At 45.4% G+C, this 13,489-nt stretch overlaps 1 pseudogene; it reads left to right on the forward strand.

Annotated features, from left to right (window-relative positions):
- The first annotated feature begins 768 nt into the window (after window positions 1-768).
- LOC144122101 (sulfotransferase ssu-1-like) lies at window positions 769-1,645 on the forward strand (annotated as a pseudogene).
- Window positions 1,646-13,489: the final 11,844 nt, after the last annotated feature.

The raw sequence follows: 13,489 nt of genomic DNA on the forward strand, positions 1-13,489 counted from the left end.
ATGCTGGGGGAGTTGCGAGGTTAGTACGCTGCAATTGCCGTTAACTCGTTAAACTTGGTCTAGGTCGCCTGAACCATGCAGGGAACCATGAGCGGAGTAACAATATGGCTTCGCCCACGGTTATAAAAAAGTGGAGAGGGTTTACATGGGAGTGCTGCCGCCGCTTTCCCTCTAGTGTTGGTAGTAGTAGCTCTATGTCGTGCAGCCTCCACTTGCCAACCGTTGCCGGTTGCAGGCGGTGTTTAGACGGATTTTTCTATCTCTAACTCTACCTGCCAAGACAAAGAGAAATCCCCCTCTCTACTTGTAAGGGAGAAAACGGTGAGGCTGGATTAAGAGTACTTCAGGAAAACTCGAATTGTCTCACAGTGGCTCAGTACAATTAGATGCATCTGAGACGAGCTGCGCAAACAGCCGGAGAGAAGCAGTGACGTCATGATCGCAGACGCTGAATCGAATGCTATCTCATTTCCTCCGCATGTATCACACTGATCGCCCTTAAAGAAGTTCAAACGTGCTACAGCCCCTAAGTCTTATTTATATAGAACAGGAAAATCGGAGACAATCTTTTTCACCCAACAAATTATTTGCTCACCCCTTCTTTCTAGGCGTCAGGCAAAGACGAAAGTGAAAAATTGGGCGAATTTCAAATGCGCCGGCCGCGCCTTCCATTACATGATCTTATCTGAAATCGCCCAACTAATATGTTGTGATAAAATCAAAAGAAGGCTTTTTTTTTCAACGCAGACTGCCCGGCAATTCTCAGCAATGCCAGGCCGCAGGCCGTATCATCAAATCATCGACGGTGTGCACAGATGTCCATCGCTAAATCCTGCAGCCTTCCGAAAGACTGTCTTTTAGTGCATCAAAAGGTGACCTCGCTCAGAGCTTTTCGCAAAGTGCAGGACCCATTACGTCGCTACATCATTCAGCTAATAATAAAGCGCGGGGAACCCGTCCGGACCTGCAATGAGTTCACCAGCAACACTCGCCTTGTCTAATACATGGACAGCGCGAACTGGACATCATCTATTCCCATGAGATTGTTTTTCACGCGCCAGCCTTTTCGCCCTGAGATGATGAACGACGAGGCCAAGTACGTCTACGTGGCTCGCAACCCTTGGGACGTGTGCGCACCTGTGTTCCACATGATGACAGACGTAAGTATCTACCTGTTTCAGGATGGCACGTTCGAGGAGTTGCTAGAACCATTCATGGAATGCGACCTGGGTTATGGGGACCACTTCGAACACGTGGCGTGGCTTCTTGATACGCGCTGAAGGACGAATTTGACGTGTTTTTTGTTACTTACGAAGAACTCAAGAAGGACACGCGGGCCACTGTGGTAAGACTGGCTTAATTTCTCGGTGATTGTTACGGTCAAGCTTTGGAACAAGACGAGCAGATCCTAGAGAATATCCTGGAATGGTCGAAACCAGAGCACACGAGGAAAGTCATAGTGTTTGACCTCGGAGGGAACCAGACCACCGAATGGGAGGATCTCTTCGTTAGAAACCAGGTAACAAGCAAGAGAGGCCACGAAGGAGAGGATGAAATATACGCCTTAGTCAAAGAAGCAAAGGTAGGAAGCTGGAAGCATGTGTTCACGCCGAACCCGCTGGTTCGTTTTGAGAAAAATATATAAAGCAAGAAACATAGTGTTTGTTTCATGCAGCTGTGGGATGATAATCGAAAAGAAGCGATTGCGATCTCAAGCACTTGACTGCCCATCTCGTCGGCTTCACGCACTGGATTCGGTGCGATAGTTGTACAACGTCTTTTTCTAATGCAATAGAAAGTGTACCCCAAACATGCAGTGCAAATGCGCACTTAAGTGGTCCAGCTAACCTTACTTTTTGTCGGTTCGAATATATTTTACTGCTGCAGGCAGACGCCACTTTGTCCGAGATGAATGGAATAAACTCTGCGATTCACTGCGAGAAGTAAACATTAGTAATATACTCACTCTGAGTGTGGTCGCAGAAAACCGCCGGAAATGTCTCCTGTCAATCTGTTTGTAATGTTGCACCGATTAGCACATTCTAAACGCTTTAGCGAGACTTGTTTCTTTTGTTTTTTGAGTGACTGTATCAAATAAAGAATAAAAAATTTCTTCAATAGAAATCTCAGGCAAGTTTTTTGGTTATTGTTTAAAGCCATTGGTTGCCTCGGAGGCATTTTACAACTGCTGGAATCGTTGTTTTTGCTTCTTGTTTACGTTGAAACGCTGTGTTACTATTTATATTCAACAATATTTGATGCAACTTACCTTACCGGGTGTAATAAAAGATAATTTAAAAATTTCTTATTCTTTTTTCAAAAACGTTTTGTAGGCGGTTACCATCCCATGAGATTCTATATGGCACAAGAGTAAAACTTTCTTCATCCTTCTAGGCGTCTGTGCCTTGCCAAGCACGTTTGCTTTCAGACGTGGTAATGCGTCTGGTAACGCATGCTCTGCTTGGATATTCAGACAAGCAGAGGAGTTTCCTGCCAAGGTCGTTGAACGCTTTAAACAGTCAGAGTTCCTATTTGGATTCCGTTCCGAACACGTACCCTGAGAACGTTTCAAAGAAGGGATCATACACTCGGTCGTGCATTATACTGAAGGGAAGCTGAAGGGCCAAATTGGCTGTCTCGTAAAAAAAAAAAGTGTCGTCTGGTCATGAAAAGGGCTGAAAAGGAGTATGCTGTTTCTTGAGAACATAGTAGTGTACCCTGTTGTTCTGTTAAACGCTCATATCTCTTCGGTATCTCTTCGAGCGGAGTGGAGATTTTGTGTCCCGATTCTTACATTATGCAGGCATCGTGACATTGGCTGGCATAATATAGAGTCCAGCTTGCAAGCAATAGGATTTGAACTGCACGTCATCATGAGGGCTAAATTCATTTTAAACTCTATTTCTGCGTTTCTACATTGTTCTATTACAGACACGAAAAACTTCAAGCAATTGTTTTCAGTCATATATAAAAGGTTCCCTCTCACATTAACGAACACTTAACTTTTTGCTCTTCGGCGGGACTGCGAATGGCTTTAGCTCATCTGTCCCATTGACTCCCGGATCATAATTCTATTGTGGACATAACCTACCTGGGTAAAGCGTCCATTTGGACAGTAAATGAATGCAGGGATTCCGTTAAAGACATACTACTATTCCGGCAAGTGCCGGCTCTCCTTAACCTAAAGAATGCAATTTAGTCACTGTTGCAAAGAATGTTGTTGCCTGCTAGGAAATCATGCGGAATACAGTCCTTCGAAAAACTACAGCGCCGCGGATTATCCTTCGCCTATTGCGGACAGTGAACCGGGGAAAATAAAACAGATGCACTCTGGTTTCTACCTTTAGCCATATTTCTTTGCGACTACAAAGCTCCGGAATTGTGGCTCCAGGTGCCAGCCGAAAATCTCTTCTAAGCCAGGGCTGAAATAAACGTACCTCTAAATCCAGGCACTATAGGGCGGGTTGATTGACCACTACAGCCGGTTGCGCTATAAATTTCCTCCACAATGAGCCGACGTCCCCAACTTGTATTCTTGCTTGCAGGTGCTCTGGCGTCAAATAATACTTCCACTTGTCCACCATAGCACTTATAGCAACATTGTATTTTCCGTGCTATCCGTTGCGTCCTATATGACTGCTGACTCAGCTTTCATTGCCAGCATAAGATCCTTAATGTGTTCCGGTGTGCACCAGAGAATAATGTTTGGAGGAGTTCAGCGTCCGCCTTCAGATGAGTGCTACATTGTTGTCTTCCAGGAAATGGGCAACTGGAAGGCAACTTCCTTGGGGAAAAATTTTCAACGCTATTTGTCTCGAAGTTGCACCTTAAAGCGGCTCGCCTTCCTTCGGCAAATACCTAAATACGCCTCTCTCAAGTGACCTTAGTAAGACCTTTTTGATGCATTCGTTTCTAGAGGTAGGCCCAAAGCGACCTCCGTTCTTCCTTAACTCGGAACTTGGCTTGGACGCAGGCTTCATTGCACAACCAGCCGCTCCGCGCTTGCTGAGTATACGCGGACGCATGCGGATGCGGCGAGTACAGTTGACAGTGGCAGAGAGAGAGAGAGAAAACATTGTAAGATTTCTAAATAATGCACAAGTAAGGTGGGCGGACCCCGCTGGCTTGCGCTGATGTCTGGGCTGGTCTAGCGAACATTCGCTGCTGCCGCTGCACTCTAAACAGTGGGACGTTGCCAAACCAACTCTTTTCCTGCCAAGCTATCTAGTGCGTTAAAAACAATAATGTGGTTATGGTGTTCATGGTGCTCAGCACGTGACACGCAAACGCGTTCGAGCTCGGCTGCGGCGATGACATTTCAACGGAAGAGAAATGCTAGAGGCCTGTACACTGTGCGGTGTCAGTGCACGTTGAAGACTCCCACGTAGTAGAAATCATGCGAATCCATCGGCTACGCCATTCCTCATAACCTGAGTCGTTTTGAGACGTTAAACCACATAAGACGATGCAAAAGAATTGAAACAATTCGCGCAATATACAAAATGAGCACATATCTACGTGTGCATCTGAAAACAAACAGACAGGGAGGTTTAGAGCGGTACACGCTTTTTTCCAATGTGACAAATACATTTCTGTTATAGGCATCCTATTCTACTTATCTCACGTGTAAAGGTCTTTCGCATCGTTTTGAGTTTTTATTTACCCGCGGATTGGTGAAGGACGGTGTCAGATTTAGATGACTACTTTCACCGCTTCTTTGCGTTAAGCAAGAACGGAGTTCTTAGTTCACGAAACAGTATAAGCGTAGAAGTGTTCTGTAAGTTGGCCATCCGTTCTACTAGTTCTTCGTATTCGGCAATATGTTCGGAAGTAAACAGTTTAGTTATTTTTCAGAAAGTAATTTGCACCGACCACATCCAAATAGCTGCGCAGATCAAAGCTGCCCTCGATAAACTTGCAAAGGTTTAAGGGCACCGATATCAAAAAGAAGGAAAGCCATGTACGCCAGGCGCGAAAACAAGAAAATGCAAACATCCCACGATTTGCAAGGCACACTGATGTACTTTGTTTCTTGGTTCATCGTATCTTGCAGGAGCATCATACGCGTTAGAAATAAGCGTGCCAGAGGTTGAGACTCCCAGTTTGGACATTTGGTGCATGTAGCAGACCGAGCGCGTTTGTTCAATTGACTGTGGCTTTTGATGGGCTTTCATTGCTTGAGGATGAGTTGTGTGATGTAGCCCAGCCACATCACTCCGCACGTTTGCTAGGCTTACAGCACTAAATCGCCGTCCGGCGTCTCAAAGAAATTTTCAGGTACTTCGACGTCGTCAATAGCTCGAAAACGTGGATTTCTGGAAGACAACTTAGATTACCGCTGAAATATGCCCTGCAAGATGAGGAGTTACTGCACATAAGAAATTATATAGGTCCACAATGCTGCACGCGCATTAAAAAACACACTTCACTTTGCAACACAACTTTTTCATAAGGTAGTACTAGGAGCCAGAAGGTGCTCACTTGCTTTTGCAGAACACCTGCAGAAAAAAATGTAAGTGCGGCTGATACGCAAAAACAGACAGAGCACATGCGCTGCCTGCGTAGCTTAATACGAACACATTTCAATTCGTTTAAAAAGTACGATGTCGTTTTACATTTTACTTTTTAAACCACCTTATATATGTATCAAGATAACTTACGAAAACGCAATTTTTCGTGTGTATAATCAGACAGTACAGGTACAAACAATCCTCGCCTACATTGTTCCTATCGGTACTCTTTGCATGAGAGCGCCTCTTTATCTTCGAGCAAACCGAGATTATTGAAAAATAATTTGACTCCTGCCTTCTCTTCCAAATATCAACGCGGCCCAATTAATCTTATTACTCAGTACTGAATTGATGCCCCTTGTCATAGTTTTAGCACTAAATGAATTCTCCAAAAAAGCAACGATTGCTAACGACCTGAATGAATACAATTAGGAGAATGTTCTGTATTCTTGTGCTGAAACCTGGCTTTTGTAACTACTCTAGCAATAGCTTGCCTACTGCTCAGTGTGTGTCAATCTGTGTTAAAATGTGAGACAGGTATTAGAGGTTGGATTCCACTGTCCGGTTTCCTTCCTCAACAGCTGCACTTCTCAAGCGAAAACATGTATTTATGCATGTGCTTCCCGGCACACACATTTGCAACATAAGTGGGCCAGTTGGTGATGCAAACTCGAAGAGAAGAAGAGCGAAAAAAACTCAGGACAAGGTAAAGAAAGATACAGACAGGCGCTGAACTTGCAACTGGCTTTTTATTCAGAGCTGCTGAGGAGAAGCCGGTTTTAAGGCCAGCGCTTGACTGCCTTTTTTTACCTTTTCCCCCATATTTTTGCAGCGTTTCTCCCTTCAAAACGCACTTTTCGTGAGTAATATTGGGTTAGCAGTGGTAGTGTGCTTGATTCATCTATGCGATCATCCGAGCGAGGGTATGAAAACGCAGCACAGGAAAAGTGTTCTGCAATGTCAAAAAAGTGCAGAAAAATGAAACAAAGACGAAAGAATCATACAATATTTTGAGAAAGGTAAACAAAACCTTGTTGAACCCAGTGAACATGTCGTTACGTTTTACTCTCTTGTGTTAGCGCCATTTCTTGTCGCCTCTCAACATAGTGATGTGCAGCGGGCCAGCTGCAGGTAACATTCAGCCACGGTTGGTAAACTCAACCAGCAAGAGAGCTGCATAGAGGTCGGAGGACAGGATTCAGGACCGAGAGATGAAGCAACCAGTTGTTTTCACAATTATGCAAGCACACGAAAGAATCACTTACGCGCAAAAAATAGCAATCTCGTGGTTCAACTTTTAAAACATTTTCCGAGTAACGGGCTGTCAAGTAGATTCGCATACAACACCAGTGCCGTAAGGCATTAAAAAGTAAATAATTTTATCAAGCCGAATGTAACACTCCTAATATCTTTTAAGGTTATACACTCACAATGAATGGCGCTACTACCGCCATAGAAAATGCCTGCTTGTAGACAGGGATAGTATTTATTCTTGCGTCAACATGGGCCGCAGCAAAGTAAATTCAAATGTTCTGTCTTTGCTTTTGCGTCGGAGCTGTTAAATATACCGAAAGCGTATTGCAAATTGTAAAGAAAAGTATCACTCTCAAACCCAGTTGCACTGCAGAGTGGTTTGCACTTAAGTTATTGGACTAGCTTTGGACTAGCTGCTCGAGCAATCTAACCGCACTGATTTTATATTTCGCGTTTGCCTGACAGCTAATGTACTAGTTCCGAAGCCATTTTTTTTAATTAAACACCTAATCTCATCTGTCAACGTTGTTCCGTCGGGCTTCCTAGTAGTACGTGACAGCCGCCACTTTCGCAATGGCGCAAATTTGACGCTATACAACAGACGAATGAGCATCTTGCGTGGAACTTTCACTTCACTCACACATTTCACGCACTGAATTACGTTGTTGTACTTGTGACTGCTTTTAGGAACGGGCAGACGGCGTTTTGAAGATCTCGGCGCCTTGTGCACGTCAACAATCTAAAGCGTCACGTGCCACAGTAAGATACGCGCCCCTATGGTATCTCCTTGGTGCTTCGAAGCTATTCAGTCGCAGTAATGAAGAAAATCCTTCAATATTCAGGAAATTGAGTTTCAACCGTCTCACACCTTTTGAGTTCAGGAGTAATTACTATCGCGAGGCGACGTCAGCTGGACCTGTGTGGTTGGCTCGGGAGCGCGAGAGGTGAATGCACTACTCTGGTAACCACCAACGCCTGTTCCTAGCGTTGAAGTCACAGTGATCAAGCTGTCAGACGAAGCGCAAATGCACTCGCAACGCTTTGTTCGTACCACCGTAACGCAGTGAAAGTCATTTTCTGGCACTGTGCTTACATAAATCACAACACTCTACTTCTCCAGAGATTGCCAGAGTTATGCCTAAGCAGAAGCCACCACCAGGGACGCACTCCGCTTAAGCTGCATTTCCTGGGTGAAGGAGAAATTCAGTGCGCACAGCATCTGCGCACAGGCCATAACAGTGAGCAGATGCGCGAGAGATGAAGTCGCTGCAACTGCAGCGAGACGGCAGCCTCAAAGCAGCTTCCACAGGCAACGGCGAAGGTGTCATCGCAGGAGCATCATGATGGCACAGGCCTCTGAAGGTAGCCACCCTTAGTAGACATCGCGACATGACGACAAAGATAAGCTGTATCTTTAAAACGGCAGCGCAGGATCGAAGAAATATATTTTCAGCAGCAAGAAGCAATGCGAACTGCTCTCTAACGTGTACGTACTTGGACTTATACGTACACGGCGGATTCTGGTGAAACGTTGTCCTGTCGTTTCGTTTCAAGAGAGTAACTCAGTATGCAGCGCCATGATTGCAGCCTCGTGTGCTTGTATGGGGTCGTGATCTCACCACGATGCCATCCAGGAGAAGGTGAAGACGGCGGTTCCTATGCACATCTGTATATCCTACTCTTTACAGCATTGCGTCAGCCAGTAGCAGCATCTCTGAGTAAGGGAGCGCGTCAAAGTGGGGTTCACCGCAGTATGACGAACGAGCTCTCACTACGAGAATCAGGTGAGTGATGACGTATTTGGAAGCGCAGAAGTCGCACGTAACTTCTGTTTCATTGCGACGCCACCCACAAAACGAAGCCGCACGTCATAGCCCATGAAACTGCGTCCGAAAAAATGCCACACTAAGAACCACTGTTTCCATTGTCAAACAAAGCTGTGATGGTGCCGCGGTCGACTGAAGTGAGTCGGAAGTGCACATAATGATAGATAAAAGAGATAGGGAGATATAAGGACATTTTTTTAAGTGCATCGACCCCGAGCTAAGTGGATCAAAAAAAAGTCAACAACCTCCGTGTTCCACATTAGCTCGCGTCTACAGCGTAAATACGTTCTCATAAAAGAAGAAAATACAAATATCAAATATTCTGCGTTTTCCTTATCACTGAGTGACCTGGCTGAAATCGCCGTTTCTACAGTAAAAATGCACAGTCTATCTGAAACTCAAGAGGAACTAGATTAATAGTGCACCCTCATACAGGATGACGAACCCTCTGTCTTTGTCTGCCTGCAATAGCGGCATATCATTATTTCTAAAAGAAATGGCAGACGATTGCGGTAATCGGTGATGTGAAGTTTTAGCGTAGCTCTTCCCATGCCACCTGCCTGGGGGTATTTTACGCTGCTAGCCATCCTCCGGCATCATCCCGTGGCAGCTACCTTCCAGGTGGCGCTTCGCTCTGCTACTTGGACAACCGGTTACGTCGACAACGCCGACTACGATGCGGAACACATGAACTGTTGCGCTCTAAACGTGCAGCACTTTTTGCTGAGGCTTGCTTTGTTCTTGTTGTCTCTGGCTTGTGAGCAGTCTTCGATAACCTGTCCACCCCTCACAAAAGCCACCTCTCTTTATTCTCGGTGCATGTCTGCTTAGCGAGGCTGCTATTTACAGCCAGCAACTCATGGCCTTGCAAGGTAGGTTAGTCGCTGTACTTGGGGGCATTGTAGAGTACAACCATTGCACTCTCTGGTACTTGAATATCCCCCAACAGAGTCACCTCGACTGCCGTTCGACTTCTGCGTCAGCGTCCGCAGTTATTTAATCGAGATATTCCAAAGCACTTCCGCGTTCTGAGCTGCATTCCGGCTATGAAATGTGCCGCATATCATCTGCTTGCTGTCATGGGAACTGCGTCACATGTGCAATGCCCAACCAATCTTCCAACGGCCGAACCTGCCTCCATGATGCAGGCCGTAGTAACCTAAAACTCAAAGCTGTTTTTAATAGTACCTCCGCTCTCACGATAAAAAGGGATAGCCATCCTAGTAAATCGTAAATTCGTGCGGTGGTTTGTAGGACGGATCGTTTGGTGGGTGGTTCTGTCGTGGAGATTCTACCGGTGCAGGGAAGAATGTTAGCATGTTGGTAATTGTTTCCCATGTGAGACCTAACACCTTCAACACTCCTGATAGGTAACACAGCGGCTTGGCTCCCTTCGAGTCTTGCTCAAATCTCTTACACAGCTGTTCACTGTTTTATGCCCATTTGTGCAGCTGCATCGAGGCCGCTCCGAAAATGGTGTTTCACTCGTTGTAGAGATTTAATGCGGCCTGTTCGGTTTCGGCTCCCACCAGTATGTCATTGACATAAAGGCTGCGTTGCAGTCGATTTGCAGTGGTCAGGAACTGTTCCTCTGTGTTCTTTAGGTGATGTTGGAGAGTGGCAGAGAGCAAAAACGGACTGGCAATGGTCCCTAATCGAACTCGTTTCATGCGCCACGTGAGAATTGGTGGAAGTCGACCACCTGGCTCAGGCATCGTTTCACACCACAAAAAAAAATTTTCTGGCAGTACGCAACAAAATAGCAGCCTATTTCTACCTTACTTGGGTTGGTTTCATACTGCTGCTTGAACTTGAAGAGAAAGTAACCAGCAAAGCTGTACAAATAGGTAATTTTTCAGGAAGCCTAAATTTTATGCACAAGCACTTTCAATGACTTCAATTTCATAATTTTGCAACCTGTTCTACCATTGCATTCGTGATTAATACTTTCTGTTCATGCCTCTTGGAAATTAAGAGTCAAACTTGCTTACCATGTTTCAAAATGCCTTAATCGTGCTGAAAAACACAATTTACCCTCCATGTGCACACACCACGGCGCATCTTAAGTGTTCCATTTTTTTTCTTTCACGTAGTCAAAGACTGTAGTAGCCTTCTTGTCAATGCAGTTCACCACGGTAATCTTGCGCACTTGAAGTGCTTCTTTGATCAAATATATGAGATGTACACGAGCTTCGTTCTCATTACAGGCAGGCCATTTCTTATTGGAATGTGGTAATTATTGTTACAGAGCAACTTCTATGGTCCTCAGCATCCTTTCAGACTTTTACGGACATTGCAATGTCTACAGATGGTATGGTGGCCGTCGTTGAACTGTAGACATCGCGTTTTTAGTGTGCATAGAGATTTTAGGTTGTTTATTTTATTGCACAGTAAAGGAAACTACTTTGAATGTGAGCGCAATTCATTGAGCATTACTCTCCTGCAGTGGATATTAGTGACATGTCATGGTCCTAATTGCATTTGTGTATGATGTAAATGTTGCCTAACTACATTGTGACACACCACTTGAAAAGAACCAACAATGGCCCTAATATGTATGTGATGAGGAGTGTACACAGGGAAGGTTATACGCTTCCCATCAGGCAACAAACATTGCTGAAGCCTGTTATAGATTCTTTAAGAGTGCACAGACCTCGCCAAAACCAATACGCATCCAGTGTTATCATGCAGCATTATTGAACCTTTTGCCAGAATACCACTGCATGTGCGTTATGCTGCCTCCCTAAAATATTGTGCTGAGGGCCACGTTCGCCTTGGATTTCTTGCCTCCTTTGTGTGTTATCTTGCTGCTGTAATGCTTGCGCTTTTATGGTCGTGTTGCTCTTCTTCCTTCTTAATTGTGGTGCCTGCAACTTCACAGTTGTATTTATTCCCCTTTGGATCCTTCACCTCACCCTGAGACATGTTCATGCTCAATGTGCCCCGTGCACGAGATAATGCGTGTGTATGTGCGCATTAAGATAACAACTAGCATGAAGCGAATAAAGCAAGTGCCTTGCACACTGCATGAAGCTGTTTGTAATGTGGCATATCCCTCCACCTGCACTCTCCACCTCTATATTCATCCCGTTCCCTAAGGTTGAGTAGCACATGTGAATACTTTTTTTACAGGTGACCTGTTTATCTTTCCAGACATTATACCTTTCTCTCTAACTAGGAATGTTGATGCATTAAAAGTAGCTAGCTCCCTGTTGCTGCTCCAGGTGCATAACGGTTGCCTTATAGCAAATGAATCACTGGGCTCTGCGTGACAAATTTTGTTTCACCTTCTGCATTCTGGTGTTAACTTCCATCAGACGACAAGTCGTCATCATCAACATCAGCCTGACTACGCCCTTTGCAGGGCAAGGGTCTTTCCCATGTGTATTCATTAAACCTGTCCTTTGCCAGCTGCACCCACAGCGCCCATCTTTCCTCGGCCGATATACTATCATCGGGCGCGCGGACCAACGCGCAGTGATTCAGCATAAAGTTGAGCAGAGCATCTAGTTGAATAGCGCCGCAGTGCGGTGTCGCTATCTCCTTCGCTGCTTCACTCGGCAGAGTCCATTTTCATTCTGGCACGATTGCGTGCTTCCGCGAATGGATAAAGGTACAAAATTTTCTTTCAAGTTGTTTTTTTTTATTACTGTCTTTTCATGCGACGAAAATAAGTTACAAAGCGATAAATTTTCGCTATATCATTTTGTTTTGCCTTCATTGTATGGGCACGCGAAGACTCTCCCCTTTAACGCCGCATGTGCCAAAGAAGCGACAGTCAGGGACCGCCAAATAAATCTCGGTCATAGCGTTTTTCACGCTCTGCCGCCAAGTTTCGTCGCTTCCTGCGGGTATAGCAGCGGCAGCTTAAGAACATCGCTTTACGCAGTTGTCGCTATACTATCTTCACTATTCTTGTGCCTATTCGCGTCGCGTTAAGAACCAACGCCAGATCCATATATTCCTTTGCTGGCCAACGCATATATATGGACTGATACGCTGAACGTCCGAAATGCTTCGGCATCAGCTGCTGCGCCATGCAGTTACGACTGCAGGTCTTTTGCTTCCTAAAACAATCGTAGCTGCAGTCTGCCACGCACAGAGAAAAATCCTTCTCTACTTGTCGTAACGATGACAGCTTAACCTGCGTATAGTAAAGTAGAGCTACGACTTGAAAGCTACTGCTACTTGGCAGTTTCGAAAAATGTGTTCTCGGGAAGATATATCATTCCTTGTTTATTTCATTCTCCCAATTTCCTTACTCCACATGACTGAATCGCAAATCAATAGAGTAAAACGCATTACTAACTACCTTTACCCTCCGATTTCACATTTCTGCCAACCATTTTGAGTACCTCTCCCGGAATGTCTCAGCGTTGTAGCTAACAGACAAACATGATTCGAACAAGTCGCCACAGCCTTTATTTATAATGCCAACGCCACTGCACCGCACTATCTGTGGTTCATTTTAAAACCAGCCGCTGCAGCGGCTCCACGGTGAGCAGTGCCACGAACGGCGCGCTCTATGACGCGTCCATACCTCACTGGCAGCCTTATGATCATGAGAGACGCATGGCGCCGCCTCACCAAGAAAGAACGTTTAAAGAATTGTCTTCGTCCGCTTTCCGTCGTCAGGCGCCAGTCAGATGGCACTCTCCCTCAAAGACGCAGAGCAGGCGCGAAGGCTAGCCGACGGTGGAGAGTAGGAAAGGAGGATTGGAGAGGGCGTTGGACGGTCAGATCGGCAGTACTCGGCAGGCATTGTAGAAATACAGGAAGCTCTAGCCCAGGCATAAGAGCAGCTCCCATTGTGACACGACGCAAAACTTTGATTCTTTTAAATGATATTACGGAAATTATGTGACACCTCGTCGCTTGGACGACAGCATGGATATGGGC

The sequence above is a fragment of the Amblyomma americanum genome, chromosome 1 (genome assembly GCF_052857255.1).
Source record: "Amblyomma americanum isolate KBUSLIRL-KWMA chromosome 1, ASM5285725v1, whole genome shotgun sequence".
In the NCBI taxonomy this organism is placed as follows: Eukaryota; Metazoa; Arthropoda; class Arachnida; order Ixodida; family Ixodidae; genus Amblyomma; species Amblyomma americanum.